This window comes from Xenia sp. Carnegie-2017, unplaced genomic scaffold (assembly GCF_021976095.1).
Source record: "Xenia sp. Carnegie-2017 unplaced genomic scaffold, XeniaSp_v1 HiC_scaffold_6, whole genome shotgun sequence".
NCBI lineage: Eukaryota > Metazoa > Cnidaria > Anthozoa > Malacalcyonacea > Xeniidae > Xenia > Xenia sp. Carnegie-2017.
Genome location: NW_025813526.1, coordinates 15,942,054 through 15,958,149, shown reverse-complemented (window position 1 = coordinate 15,958,149; position 16,096 = coordinate 15,942,054). Strand labels below are relative to the sequence as shown.

The 16,096-nt window shown below is 31.0% G+C and overlaps 1 long non-coding RNA gene across 1 annotated transcript; it reads left to right on the top strand.

The window, feature by feature from the left end:
• The first annotated feature begins 12,446 nt into the window (after positions 1-12,446).
• LOC124458485 lies at positions 12,447-15,931 on the top strand. Its single transcript, XR_006953213.1, has 2 exons — positions 12,447-12,515; positions 15,719-15,931. It is a non-coding gene; the product is annotated as an uncharacterized LOC124458485 (long non-coding RNA).
• The last annotated feature ends 165 nt before the right edge of the window (positions 15,932-16,096 follow it).

Genomic DNA, 16,096 nt, shown 5'->3' with positions numbered 1-16,096 from the left:
CAAGTATTAATTTATTTGTGTATTTTAAACAGTGTACAATACAAGGGTTATTTGTTAAATAATTTGTCGTTGCCTACATTTTTATTAAGATGGCTTTAAATCTACATAGTACTATGTCTTTGAAAAATGTGATGTAATAAGCTTTCCTATTGTTGTATACTAGAACGGAAGGAGAAATTATTTACTGATATATAAAATAGACAGTTATTTTAAATAATGACAACTTATCACATTAAATGGAAATGTGTTTATATTTTGGTCTTTACTTATCTTTAAGAAAAGATTTGAAATGTTGACATTTATATGCGAGTTATATAGGTCTATATATAAGTCTGCGAGTTTTGAATTGTCATTGGTAAATTTAATAGTTTACGTATTTTGAAATTGGTCAGTCAAAAATTGGTGCAATATTGCGCTTACTGATGAATGAATTTACAAAGGAAGATGGAGGTACCAAAATATGGAATCATGTCATTGAATATAATTGATGACTTGATCTTTGTACACAACCCTCTCTTTGCTTTACTTTCGCTATCTAGACAGGCTATACAGGTCACATGCCCAGGAGTACAAGGACAGTTTGTGAAAGAAACATGGCAAATGGTTTGGTATGATTTTTTGTTATAGTTTAATACGCGCCTTGTAGATTTTGTTACTCTAATTTAATTTTATATTATTGTTCCTTGAAATCGACATTACAATAGTTATATATTCACACATCAGAGGAAATTACATTTTGTAACGATATAAAGAAAATCTTAACATACTATTTAAAATTCCCATTTTGACTTTATTATCGCTTGATTTGAGACAGGTCAAAATTTGAATAATTTCACGAGTTGTTTCTAGTTAGAGCAATAAGTACATATTTGGCAAAGTGAAAAAAAATTACTTTTTCATACATTCATCCCACCTCAAAATTGAGCTTAGAACGTTTAATTTGACAGAATTCAATGTAAAACCACGAAATTGTTTTGCCAGAACCGAAGGCGGCTCTATTTTAGGCTCAACACAAGTAGACTAATCGAAACAAGTAGTTTTGAAAACCAAGTTCAGCACCTTTGCACAAAGAGGGTCTACGCATGGTGAGAAAATCTTTACGAGAGACTCTATATATCTTTTTATTAAATGTTTCTCTTTTTATAACAACCAGAAATAACCAGCTGCTTTGCTCCAATAATAATTGCAAGACAAAATAGCATAATGCAATGTCCGAAATTTAGTGCTTTTAATGAGATTTCATGCTGTTATTTGAAAGTAAAGCAATTGAGCAAAGTTTTTTTCCTAGCAAGACAGTCTTCAATAATATACAATACCAAACGCTGCATTGCACAATGGAATAATTTAAATACACTTTTTAGTATACATACTGTATTAAAATTGAACAGTTAGACAAACATCATTAAATTCCTCACAGCGCAAAATATACAAAACTAAGTAAAATTGTTCCTGTGTTTGCAATCTTTTGTTCTTCTACTTTTTTGCATTATAACATAGTGGTTGGTAGTATAACACGACTTCACGTGGCCACCTACAAAAACCGTTGAAATTTTAACGTATAAGTAATGTGCAAACTGAACATTAAAACGATACTATTTTGCTTCCGGTACAATAAAAAGTTTCAACTTTAATAATATTTCTGCATCCAATAACCACACATGTTAACGGCAATTTGTAAAATTACATAAAATTGGGAGAGGACTAAAGTTTTTTTAGCAAATACAACCGCAAATAATAGCGTATATATGTGGTTGTCAAAATAAAGGGGAGAAAAAATTGTCATTCGGCGAGCCCACATCTTTCCGCTGACGTTCACAGCCAATTGCTACTCAACAGTGAAGTGACTTCTTTTGCTGAAACTGCTGCTCGATTGCAGGCTCGCTGAAATGAGTAAATTACTGATAAAAAACGCGCAAATTTCGTATTTCTTTGCTAAATATCTTGACTTCTACTTCTTTTTAAGTTTCCTTACTCTGAACAAGTCTTCCTTCTCAATACACCATATTTATTCATTCGACCGCCACAGGTTTTAAGGGCTTTGCCGTTTCAGGCATGACACCTATGTCAGTTTGTTTACTTTTGCTAGTTCGTTTCCTGTTTTATTTTTAATTAAGAGTAAATAAAGGACTCAAAAACTACAGAACCTGAAGACAAAACACGCGCACAGACACGCACACAGACAAAACACTCACGAGAATTTAAAGAGGCATGGTAAAACAAAGACAACAACACAATAAACAGATATATTGACATCCCCATCATCTATTCACAACTAAAGACAAAACCAAAACAACAAACTAATAACACAACGACTAAAATAAAACACTTGAGTTTCATTAACGCAATCCATACACCGAAACCGTGACATCGCATCTTATACCATCCAATAATACGAGCTCAACTACTAACCAACCAATCAGACGCTGCAAACGCCTACAAAATCTTTGTAAATAATATATTGTTACATTCTGACGAAGGCTCGAAGCACCGAGCTGAAAGCTTATTAAAAAATTTCAAAATAAAAATCCAGAGAATCCTTAATATTATCATAACATGCCTGAGTTACCAATTTTATATATATATATATATATATATATATATATATATATATATATATATATATATATATATATATATATATATATAGGAAGTTTATAATTTATGATTTTCCGTATAAAACAGTGCTCGATGCCCGAGAGCAGAGCGTAAATGTTGGTAAGGAGAGAAAATACACAAAACTACAATTTCATCCCGACAAGCCTGTTTCGTGATTGCTCACTCTCAGGGAATCCCTGAAGAGTGAGCAATTGTATATATATATATATATATATATATATATATATATATATATATATATAAGGAGAAGAAAATACACAAAACTACAATTTCATCCCAGGGATGAAATTGTAGTGTATTTTCTTCTCCTTACCAATATTTACGCTCTGCTCTCGGGCATCGAGCACTGTTTTATACGGAAAATCATAAATTATAAACTTCCTATATATATATATATATATATATAAATCAAATTTAAAATTTCCATCACGTGACCAATTTACCATCAATTTTGATTCCGTCAAGTAAAAATTTTCTTATAACCAAGATAAATAAAGTAAGTACAACTATCATAGTTTTTAAAGTTTATGGGACCATTTCTTCTATTTTCAATTTCACTACAGCGTAACTAAATATATATATGATTTCCCCGCCTAAATAAATATTGATGTTTACTTACGCGTTAATAGTACTTATAACGGTATAAAAATTGCATTGACTGCCTCCACAGACTAGGAAAACTTTCCATAATCGACAACTAAATGTAGTCGACAAACAACACTTTGGTGATTACAGTTACCTTTGTAAAAAATAAAAACCGCTTTGTTGTCGACAACTACAAATTTACACGTTTAGTTCTCGACAACTTACTCAAAAGACGGTATTTTTTCGTGGTCGACTACATCTAGTGGTCGAAAACAAAATACCTAGTCTATGGAGGCCCTAATTTACACCAAAATTTGGGGATTGATGTAGAGTGTCTTTCAAATTGCAGGTATAGATGTGTTGTTAATGCCAGAATGAGTCAACATAATGAGCAGACAAACTTCATTTTGTTTGCTCATTCAGGAATCATAAATCACAAACTTCAATTCAAATTGAATAACTTTTATTTTCAAAGATTTCTATTAATCAGATTTTTTTTTATAATCATGTCGACAACAATCCATTTCACGAATCTTTCCAAAATTATTGCACTTAACTGTCAAAAGTAGCAGCTACTACATCTTTCATTTTTATCATTAGCGACTATATGTACAACATAATTCAAAATTCACAGAACCTATTGTTGAAATGAAATAATCTCTAAAACAGTCTCTGATATTATATGATTGCATTGAATAGAATTGGATCCAAGATGTGTTACATCCTCAATTTTGCCATTATTGCATTCTCCCTTCTCCACCCACCACTCTAAGTGAGCCATTGCAATCATGGTCATTAAAGTCAGATGGACAATATGGATTACTTGGAATACACCTGTCAGCCATAAGGTAGTTATGAAGAACCACAATTGCTTTTGAAGCTTGCACTGCAACGTCAACCTCTGCTGTAATTGCACGACTGAAAAGTCTGAATCGTGAGGTGGAAATGTTAAAGGCACTTTCTACAAACCTTCTTGCACGGGAGAACCTGCAATTTGCAATTTCTCAGGGATCTGAATCTCTCCTCTAGGATAGGGTTTCATGAACAAATTTTTAAAAGGGAAAGCATCGTCTCCTACAAACACATATGGTACACTAATATTTGTCTTAGGTAGCAGTTTTGGGTGTGGAAAATTTAGTTTGTTCTGTTCCATAGCAACACCAAATTCGCTACTTGGAAAAACGCAACCGTCACTTAGACGTCCATAGTCGCCTACATCAACCATGGTAAATTGATATTTTGCATTCACAACTGCCATCAGGACAATACTGCGGAGCTTCTTATAGTTAAAAAACATAGATCCTGCTCGTGAAGGACACTGGATAATGATATGCTTACGCCAATCACTCCGACGTAGTTCGGGAAATTCCACCTTATCTCAAAGTCTTGACCTTTATCTAGCCATTCTTTGGACAAAATCGGAACATATAAAAAAAAAATTTCTGCGATAACAATCCACAAAGCTTTAAAAGTCTCCCTAATAATTCGTCCCACAACGGTACGGCTTACAAGGTAACTTGCTGCAATAGTTTGGGTGAAAAGAACGATAGCATAATGCTTTAAACAACAACTAAAAACAATAACGACCATATCCAGTGGTGTAGAAGGAGCCCTCTTCTACTTTTGAAAATGGTAATTTTAAAGGGGCACTATTAGCAAAAACGTTAAGAGAGCCCCCCTCTGATGAATTTAATTCTACAGCACTGACCTTATCTAACAACATTTGGGAAGTTAACCTTCCAATCCTCTTCCTTGTAAACGAGACAAGTCTATTCAAAAGCTGAGAGCTTTTGAATAGACTTGTCTCGTTAACAAGGAAGAGGACTGGAACGTTAATTTCTCAAATGCTGTTAGGCAAGGTCGTTATTGTTTTTAGTTGTCGGTTATAGCATTTTGCTATCAGTCTTTTGTTTAATAACATTCCAACTATTTACTCTTGTGAATATACTTATTGGGTAGTAGTTTACCATGCAAACCAAGTGCGCATTTTACGCTTTTAAAGATATACATGATTGTATTATCTTTTTAAGTTTAAAGTACCAAACCAAAATTTCTTTGAAAACCATTCTAATTAAAAAAATGATTTTCATTCAAAATAGCAAAGACTTAAGTGGCTCGAACTTCTAAAGATTTCTTGAGAACATTGCACAGGAGCTGCAGAGAAGGGAGGGGAAAGAGAAAAATTGCCCCCCCTTTTCAATATTTCTTGCTTTGTAAAGTGTAAAATTGTAAAAATCCGCTTTAACAAATACTTACGTTTGATAAGTATGGATGTTTAACAGTATTTTATGTCTCACTTATGTTCTACCTTCATTTTTTGTTGACGTTAGATTGATTAGTTATACCGCGTTTAGACCGATTGCCGGAGTACGATATCCTGATTCGGGCAGAAATCTGCAAGCCCTGAACACTACATAGTACCCACTAGCTTCGTTGATTTATAATTTCATGTGTTTCATTGTGAACAATTTTTAAAACCATGAGCGCAATAGGTGTCGATGTTTCTATGGTATCGTCGTTTACATTGGTCCCCGTGCTCGAGGACGGTACTTGGCTATTACCTCTTTTCGTAATACAACCTCTACAAACGAAATCAAACAAATTTTGTATATTGAATAATAACTGATAAACCTGTTAAAAAGAACTGTTAAAAACAACGGTTAATAACAATCCGATTTTTCTGAGCCTGAAAGCAATAGATTTAGAAAGAAATGAATAACGCAATTGTTTAAAATTTACATAAGCTGAGAGTAAATCTGCAAGCCTGCAACGCTACTTGTCGACATATGCAGAAAATGAAGTACGTATTTATCTCATCCGCCTTATTGGAAAAGACTTGTGAAGAATGTTTTTAATATCAGTCCTCATTCTTAGCTGTATGATAAAAAACACACCTAGTTTTCAGAAATTTTTCTGGAATTTGATGTAAGATAATGTATGGAGGAATTATTTCAAAAACACGTCTTGTAGCCTTAAGTCTAAAAAAATTTAGTTCAACCTATTAAAATCAAACAGTTTTTGTTCGTTAACTCAAAAATTTTCTTCCATTTTAGAAGTACAATAACATGCAGGTTTCATTCAAAAGAATATAACATTACTGAAGATTTATGATGCTAGGTGTTTATGAAACTGACCTAAGTTTTACATAGTTTATTCTTACCTTTTAAGCACACAACAAAAGTTAAGGGAATTTTCCGTTTTAGCAATCTTCGAACCACTGGATTGCAAGAAGAATCTTCATGGCGTTCAGTTAACAAACAAGGATGGTCAACTTGTAAATCCAATTACAAATTTATGAATTAATCATGCACAACCAATTGACTAGTTCAAATTGTGATGGAATTTATAAATTTGAGATAGCTAGATTGCTGCTCGTCATATAAAGTATATAAAAGACAAAGAATCACATATCAAAATACCAGCTGGTGGAAAACTGTAGACAATTGGGTACCTTTTGAGACAAGTCAACAAAAAAAGTTTGAGAAAAGCTTAAAAAGTAAACAGGAATTGTCTTGTCAATAATTTAGATTTGTATCTTTTATCTGAAAAACGTGAAAAATATTATGTTCATGTAATTTAAGTTGTTGAACTAAATGTTTCTAAATATAGCAAGAAACAGTGATATATTTTGAATTAGAATTAGTTTAGAAGTTATATTTCAAACTCAGTTTTATGTCTATTTCAGACTCTTATATAATATTAAAAAGAAAAAGCTGATAAATTGCTTTACCTTTTATTTCAATATTATAATTTAGACAAGACACTTTGAGTGTTTTCACAAGTGGATGTTTTTAAATGGTTTCTATAGTACCAAAGGACACATATTACACAACATTCCGGAAGAAATATCATAGAAATCATTCAATCATCCCAACAAGTATGGTGATTGTTATATAAAGACAAAAACCGAAAAGAATGGACAACTTGCAAAAGAGCTTTCTTTATAGGCTTTTCTATATAAAATAAATCAATATAGCTTTATTGTGAGTTAACCTTTAACCAGGACAAGCAGACAATTTTAAATAAAAGAAAGTAAAACAGTTTTCGAAAACAGACATTTCGTTTTCTTAATATTAAGGTGATACAAGAGTCTTAGACGACAGATTGTGTAAAATCTCGTCTTTATTCAAAAGACATCGTCATACTAAAAGTTTACAAAGCAAGCTGCAAAACTTTTATATAATTATTTATAAGCGGAAGCGACAGTTATACGTAATTGAGAGAACTACAAGACTCAACAATTATGGAGTATACTTTCATTTAAAATAGAGATAATTTCTTACAGGCTTTGAGACCACTATTAAGTTGTGGCATATTGCGTTTCATCAAAAGCGCTTCTAAGATATAAAGTTAGTTAGAATTATTATTATTATATTTTAATTATTATTATGATTATGTTATATACAATAACCTAATATATTTTCATTTTGAATTAACCTTAAAATAGGGATAATAGTAACCCAAAATCCTTTCACCACACAGACATGGCTCGTAATCCCTACAAATTGTGATAATTTTCATCTCTTAAAACTAGCTAACTGTACAGTTTTGTTAATGACAGGTGCATTCGAAGAGGCATTATAAGTATTGATATAATTAAGGATAAATAATAAATAGAGCGATAATTTGCAATTCGTCCTAAAAGTTTTTTAAAAAATTTAAAATGCTAAACGCACTGAAATCTTTTTATATAAATACATAAGAGACATTTATTATTCTGCAATGTGCGTATGGGGCGAGGTCTGTACAAAAACACCTCGGTCCGATATTTCTCAGTAAAGACCGAGAAATAAGGTTTTTAGAAGGATTATTATATGGCATTGTTTGACCTGAAACAAAGCTTGCTTTCTTTTTCACCCTTGCTGTTTTTTACGGGTTGGCTTTCACTTTTATAGTTTTCGTCCATGAAAAATTAAATCGTTTCACATTGTATCGTCTGGATAGTTAAACTGTTTATCAAACGTTTTTCCTTCGAATCACATTCGTAAATGCTTTTTTGTTTCGTTTATTTTGTGTTTTGCTTTTAGAAAGTTTGTGTACATTTACTGTAAAATTACGCGTTTTGACTGTGGTCGATTACGGGAAAATAATGGACCGGCAAAAATGTTTCTAAGCCAATCAAAGAGCCCCATTTTGCCGGAAGTTAAGCTAGCCATATAATAATAACATTTAACTCTCAATTGAGATTGAGTCACTTCTTTAAGATTAATGCACATAACTTGCTGACCTTGTCTTACAAACACGTATATTTCTTTTAATGACAAAAAAAAAGAAAGAATGCTTATCGAGCAATGAATTCTATAGCCTTGGATTTATCAAATATTGAAATTGCGGGTTTTTCCCTATGCATTTTGCTTAATTTGAATATCCTATGCATCATATAAATTCGTTACTATATGGAAAATAAGCCCAGATTATGTTAAAAGAGAAAGGTACTACAGTACGAATGTTGTGCTAAATATGACAATAATAATAAATATAGATACATGAGCTTTACAACAGTTTTTATTCATGACTACTCTTTTGTGTATCAGCTCCATGAGATACAATTATGTTAGTTTTTTAAATGCATTAACATTTCATTTGCATGCATGGTGAAGGTCCATGTTGCTTGATATATATATACATTATACATTGCACTTGGTTTATTACACAATCAGAAAATATACTGGATAGACGATTAGTGGGTTTTGTTGATATTTCATCAATAATTTCCTGTGTAAAAATGTTTATTTTTAATGTACATGCAATCGTGCCTGCCAATACTTTTCTAACAAGCAGAAAGCTCTAAAAACTGTTTAATGATTTAAAAAGTAGAAAAAAAATGAATAAAACTCCAAGCTTTAGACAAAATAGGTTAATAAATCACAAAGGCATAAATAAAAGTTTCATAGCTAAGGCTCATTAACAAATAGCTATACCCAATAGCTTTTATAACTCTTTTTTTTTGCAAGACACAATTAAGAACAAATAAGTATTTTGTGTATAGCTGTGAATATAACATGTCACACAAGCAAAGAAAGACATTCGCTAGATTACATGGCTACTAACTATGATGACTCAAAGAAGTGTTTTCTAATAATAAAAAAAGTCCGTCACTGTCATCTTTTACAGATATGTGTGACTTATGTCTGTACAAACACATTTCTTTCAAGCATTTCACTTAGCTGTTATAAAGACAAATTCTCAATTTGAGAAGAGTTCATTGTTTTGTTTGCTTTAGTCCATTATGTATAATTGGTTCAAGAAAGAAAGCAGTCCTTGCAGAAACTCATATTTATCAACATCGTACTGTAATACACAGAAGATAAGGGTCGATTTTCTTGAGAAAAATCCAAAGTATATGCTACAATTTGATCCGGTTACCATGTCACCGTTAGGTTATGTCACTGTTATACTACAATTTGATCCTGTTACCATGTCACTAGGTTACCACGAGTCACGTTTAATAAATTTTCTTTTTGCCTCATCAACATCCGTAAAAACGACAATAGTTTGCCATATTTTAAGATTTTTACAAAAGCCAAGAGAATTTTCTTGATTTTAAAGTCATTTTATAGTTTACTTGCCTGCCATTACAAAGAATAAATTGATTAAACTTTATGTCATTTAACGAAAACAACACACCACGCAATTTCGACGCAAGTTAACTACGCAGTTACTTAACTATTTGACAAACTATGTTTCGTGCAACGCAGTTAAGTCAAGCAGCTATGTAACTACAGTTAAAGAGTTAACTACGGTAGTTAGCGTTAACTATAGTTAAAGTTAATTACGTTTTTATACAATCGGCCCCTGGACTATTATTAATTGAGTTATAAAAGTCCACAGAAAGTCTATTACTATACTGTTTTTGGTGGTCTTTTCATTTTCTATGTGCACAGTAGCTAATAATTTAGAAAAAATAAGTTCCATGCAAAATATTTACTTTGCCAGGATTTGATGTAATAAAATCAACGAGACTCCAAGTTCTTACAGAAAATTTTCTAAAATATTTTTGTAGAAATATCGGGGATCGTTTTGACTTTTTTATAGATTGTCATGTATGAAAGCAAATTTAAAATTCCCTTATTGAGCGTGCTCTCATTGTTGTACTTTGATTTTGAAAAAAGCAAGATTTTCATTAAAAAATTAGCTTTAAGTGCATGCATATTAATAAGGAAGATATGAGGAGAAGATGATTCTTTTCTTTACATTAAAAACAAAGGAAGTATATGTGAATAAAATATCAGTTAATTTGAATAAAGAATATAACAGAACTTTTCATTTTAGACGTTGGTAAGCTACAGTCTTGCATAAACGCAGGTTGGCAGAAATCATTTAACGAGAAAGGATGGTCAACCTGTGGGCCCAAAAACAAATTTATAACTGGTTTTCGGCGCCGACAGTTCAACAGTACAAATCGTGATGGCATTCACAAAATCCAACAAGCTAAGTGTTGTTCGTCAAATAATATACATAAAGGGCAAAGTAGCACATGTCAAAATGCCAGCTGGCAAACCTCTTTAACTAAGTGAGTATATTTGGATACAATGAATCAATTAGCACTTTGAGGAGGGTTTGAAATATAATTAGAAATCGTTAAGCAAAAAACAACTACATCTAATTTTGCCATTTATAAAATTTCGTAAAGTTACATTTCTTTTCTAAAAGATTGTTATGCCATTATTGTGATCAAATATTTGATAATTAGTCAGCATTTGATGAAGAAAAGAAAGCTTTCCTCACATAGCAAAAATAGTTACATCATTTGTTGGGTTCTGTAGCTACTTATTAACTAAAAAGCGTGGCAGATATATTTTATATGTAATTTAACCAATTCTTTAAACCATAAAGTTTCAAATATCCAAGACACAGTAAGATATAGTATGTTCTATGTCTTTATAGAATATTTTACAGAATAGTTAAACAAATGGATGAATTGCTTTTTTCTTTTGATTTCAATATTGTACTTTAGAAATGACATTTGGGGTGTTTGCCCTTATGGTTATTTTTTAAATGGACTCTTTCGTACCAGAGGCCAAAACTTACACAATATTGAGGAAGAAAAATGTTGCAAACCAACAATTTAGGATTGAGGGAAATGATAAAGAAAGAGAGGTACATAAATGAACAAATTGAAATGGGGCAAATCATCATCAAACATCAGTACAGAAGTCATTTTAAAGAGCAAGAAATATATGCAGAGCAAATGATACATTTCTCGTCTCTTTTTTGCTCTGTTACGATCATTCAATATTGCAAGAATAATTTTAACAGATGGCAATTGCCTTTTATTTATCTGAAACAAAATATTTGAAGAAGTAAAAACTTTTCATTACTGCAAAGCTGCATCCCTCTATTTAGTTCTTTAGACTTTTTTATATTGATAGTTCTGTAAAAATGCTCGTACATTTTATTCAATTCAGAACTTATATAATTATACGATTCAAACTTCTCTCTACGACTGACAGATGTTGTTAACAGAATATAATGTATATCATGTAAAATGTAAGTCATAAATTTTGCTCTGAATATGTTTGGGGGGGGGGAGTGGAGGTGGAGGGGTTGCAACCATTAATATGTCTTCTTTGTCCTTATTTTTTGAGTTTTTAAGAGAGGAAAGGTAATAAATACGTTGAAATGAGCTTAATTTATTAAAAACGAGAATGAGAAATTGAAATCATGTGAAATGAGATGAATAAAGATAATTACCTAAGAAACTGGCTTTGTTTGAATTTGATGTACTTTAGAAAGTTTCATGTTATGTTAAGTAAAAACGGGGTAAACCATTTTAAAATGAACTAGAAAACTTAAACAAAAGTTGCTTATAGACATTACTCCATTTTGGCTTTATAGTATCTTGTCTATGAACGGAATGTAACATCTGCAGTGCACATTTTTCTTTTAGTTTATAGAGACACTTGAAATAGTTGACCAATTTGAATAACGTCAAAATTAACATATCTTTTTCCGCGGTGTTGTTATAAGGAATTAAAATAATTTGGTCTCTTATTAACAATGTACATGGTATTTCTTGGATGTGTTGAAACAATACTTTTGTTGCATATTTTGTCTGACACTAAATTTCTGCAATTATGGCTCTTCATCCCAAATATAATGAAATATCATGAAAATTTTGTGTCCCCGTACACAGAAAAGTACTCGTCTTGTGTTGATGTCAAAATTCAAAAAGCCAATATTACTAGCACTTTAGGAGAAGACAAATTCTGCTTCAGTTACATTTTGTCTAAGCTGCTGTTTGAGAAGGATTGAAAAAACTCGCCAGAATTCAAAGGAGAAATTTCATTGATAGCCAAATTGCCTCTTCAATGGTAAGCAAAGAAAACATAAAGAAAACCTAAAATTCAGAGCCTATCACATAATGCAAGAACAATAACTCTTATGGATTTAACTTCCTTATCAAAAGCATACATTTCATTTATCATAGTCATGCTTATACTTAATTCAACAGATAATCTAACACAATCTTTATCTTAAAAAAATACCTAAAGCATTATGAAACCTTTCTGTATATTTTTTTAAACATTTTCTGTAATTTAGAAAAGCGCAGCTATGCATCATATATACATAGCTGCCATATAGTAATTTGACTAGTCTAAAACTCTATAAAAAAATTTTACCATTTCGCAAATCTTTTTATCATATCATATTTATCCTTGTGATGAAAACAAAAACTAATTGATTGATCACAACCAATGATAAAGTTGTACTAATTGATATTTATGAATGTCTGGAAATGTATTATATCTTATTTCCATTGATACGCCAGACAAAATAGTAATCTAAAACTTGAATGTATGTTTGATAAAAAATATTTAATTGGACATAAAAAGTAAAATTTAGGATTGAGGGAACTGATAAAGAAAGAAAAGTACATAAATGAACAAATTGAAATGGGGCAAATCGTCATCAATCAAAAATACAGAAGTCATTTTAAAGAGCAAGAAATATATGCGCAGCAAATTATACATTTCTCGTCTCTTGTTTGCTCATTTACGATCATTCAATATTGCAAGAATATTTTTCAACAGATGGCAAATGCCTTTTAATTATCTAAAACAAAATGTTAAAGAAGTAAAAACTTTTCATTACTGCAAAGCTGCATTCCTCTACTTAGTTCTTTAGACTTTTTTATATTGATAGCTCTGTAAAAATGCTCATATATTTTATTCAATTCAGAACTTATATAATTATACGATTCAAACTTCTCTCTACGCCTGACAGATGTTGTGAACAGAATATAATGTATATCATGTAAAATGTAAGTCGTAAATTTTGCTCTGAAAATGTTTGGGGGGTGGGGGTGGGGGTGGAGGGGTTTCAACCATTAATATGTCTTCTTTGTCCTTATTTTTTGAGTTTTTAAGAGAGGAAAGGTAATAAATACGTTGAAATGAGCTTAATTTATTAAAAACGAGAATGAGAAATTGAAATCATGTGAAATGAGATGAATAAAGATAATTACCTAAGAAACTGGCTTTGTTTGAATTTGATGTACTTTAGAAAGTTTCATGTTATGTTAAGTAAAAACGGGGTAAACCATTTTAAAATGAACTAGAAAAATTAAACAAAAGTTGCTTATAGACATTACTCAATTTTGGCTTTATAGTATCTTGTCTATGAACAAAATGTAACATCTGCAGTGCACATTTTTCTTTTAGTTTATAGAGACACTTGAAATAGTTTACCAATTTGAATAACGTCAAAATTAACATATCTTTTTCCGCGGTGTTGTTATAAGGAATTAAAATAATTTGGTCTCTTACTAACAATGTAAATGGTATTTCTTGGATGTGTTGAAACAATATTTTTGTTGCATATTTTGTCTGACACTAAATTTCTGCAATTATGGCTCTTCATCCCAAATATAATGAAAAATCATGAAAATTTTGTGTCCCGTACACAGAAAAGTACTCGTCTTGTGTTGATGTCAAAATTCAAAAAGCCAATATTACTAGCACTTTAGGAGAAGAGAAATTCTGCTTCAGTTACATTTTGTCTAAGCTGCTGTTTGAGAAGGATTGAAAAAACTCGCCAGAATTCAAAGGAGAAATTTCATTGATAGCCAAATTGCCTCTTCAATGGTAAGCAAAGAAAACATAAAGAAAACCTAAAATTTAGAGCCTATCACATAATGCAAGAACAATAACTTTTATGGATTTAACTTCCTTATCAAGACCATACATTTCATTTATCATAGTCATGCTTATACGTAATTTAACAGATAATCTAACACAATCTTTATATTATAAAATACCTAAAGCATTATGAAACATTTTTGTATGTTTTTTTTAACCTTTTTTCTGTAATTTACAAAGCGCAGCTATGCATCATATATACATAGCTGCCATATACTAGTCTAAAACTCTATAAAAAAATTTTACCATCTTTTTATCACATCATATTTATCCTTATGATGAAAACAAAAACTACTTGATTGATCACAACCAATGATACTAAACTAAAACTTGAATGCATGTGTGATAAAGAACATTTGATTGGACATTAAAACGAAAATTAATGATTGAGGGAAATGATAAAGAAGGAGAGGTACATAAATCAACAAATTGAAATGGGCAAATCCTCACTAAGCATCAATACAGAAGTCATTTAAAAAAGCAAGAAATGCACGCAACACAAATGATACATTTCTTGTCTCTTGTTTCTTCAGCTACGATTATTCCATATTTTAAGAATAACCTTGACAGATGGCAAGTGCTATTTAATTGTCTGAATCAAAATATCTGAAGAAATAAAAACTTCTAGTACTACAAATTAGAATTCCTTAATTTAGTTTTTTAGATTTTTTTTACTTTAGCAGCTCTGTTAAAATGCTCATAAATTTCATTCAATTCAGAACTTATGTAATTATGAGAGTCGAACTTCTCTATGCGACTGACAGATATTGTAAAGCAGAATGTCACGTTTTGCTTAAAGGGCCTCTCTTTCTGTAACTAGACGGCATGTAGTTACAGAGAGGCCAGGGGTTTGTTAAACACGAAGCAACAGACTATTTTGCATTTAATTTTGCTGGCAATACGTTTTTCCAATTCATCTGGTAAACTGAGTTAACATAAACAAATTAGAAATCAACACATTTTAAATTTTTTATAAACTGCTCTTGGTGAATTTCATAATTTGCGTCATTTCCTTATAGTGGACATTGAAATATATTATTTCTTTCTATGCTTTCGCTTCCTAGAAACCTTACATCTCTTTATTCGAAACACGTTCTACGCTGGCGAACTCTACTTATATAAATTGTTGTAAGCATGAGTCGTTATAATGAACAATTTGCCTAATCTACTGCAACAATATTCAATCATTATCAATTTTATGAAAGCAAACGTGAAAATACTTTTTGGAGAAGGAAAATTAAAATGTTACATAGTTATATAAATCAATACTTGATTTATACATCCCCAAAAAAGTTAAAAACAAACTGATTATATGATTATATTGATTATACGAAAGCTTTAAAGAAATTAATAATCGTCCATCTTCTAACAAATAGAAAATAAAGATGATATCAAGCTCAACAAAAGCGTTTCTTGGGACTCTTATAATCCTGTCTATTACTGTACAAATAGTAAATGGTAATGACGACATATCAATCTGCAAGAAAAGCTTAGAGACACTAAAAGATAACGTGAAAGAGTGGATGGAAACTTGCGTTGATAAAAATGGCAATGACGATAACACATCTGCATGCAAGGAATTAAAACAATACAACAAAGAAATGATGCAAATGCAAACAGAAATGTGTTTCTACAAAGGTATAATCTTTTGATTTGTTAAATTTTCATAGTATCTTGTTCATAGCATTAAAAATAATATGCAACAATAATAGGTAGAAGTTATGCAGCCAATCTAATTTCAGTTATTACTGATA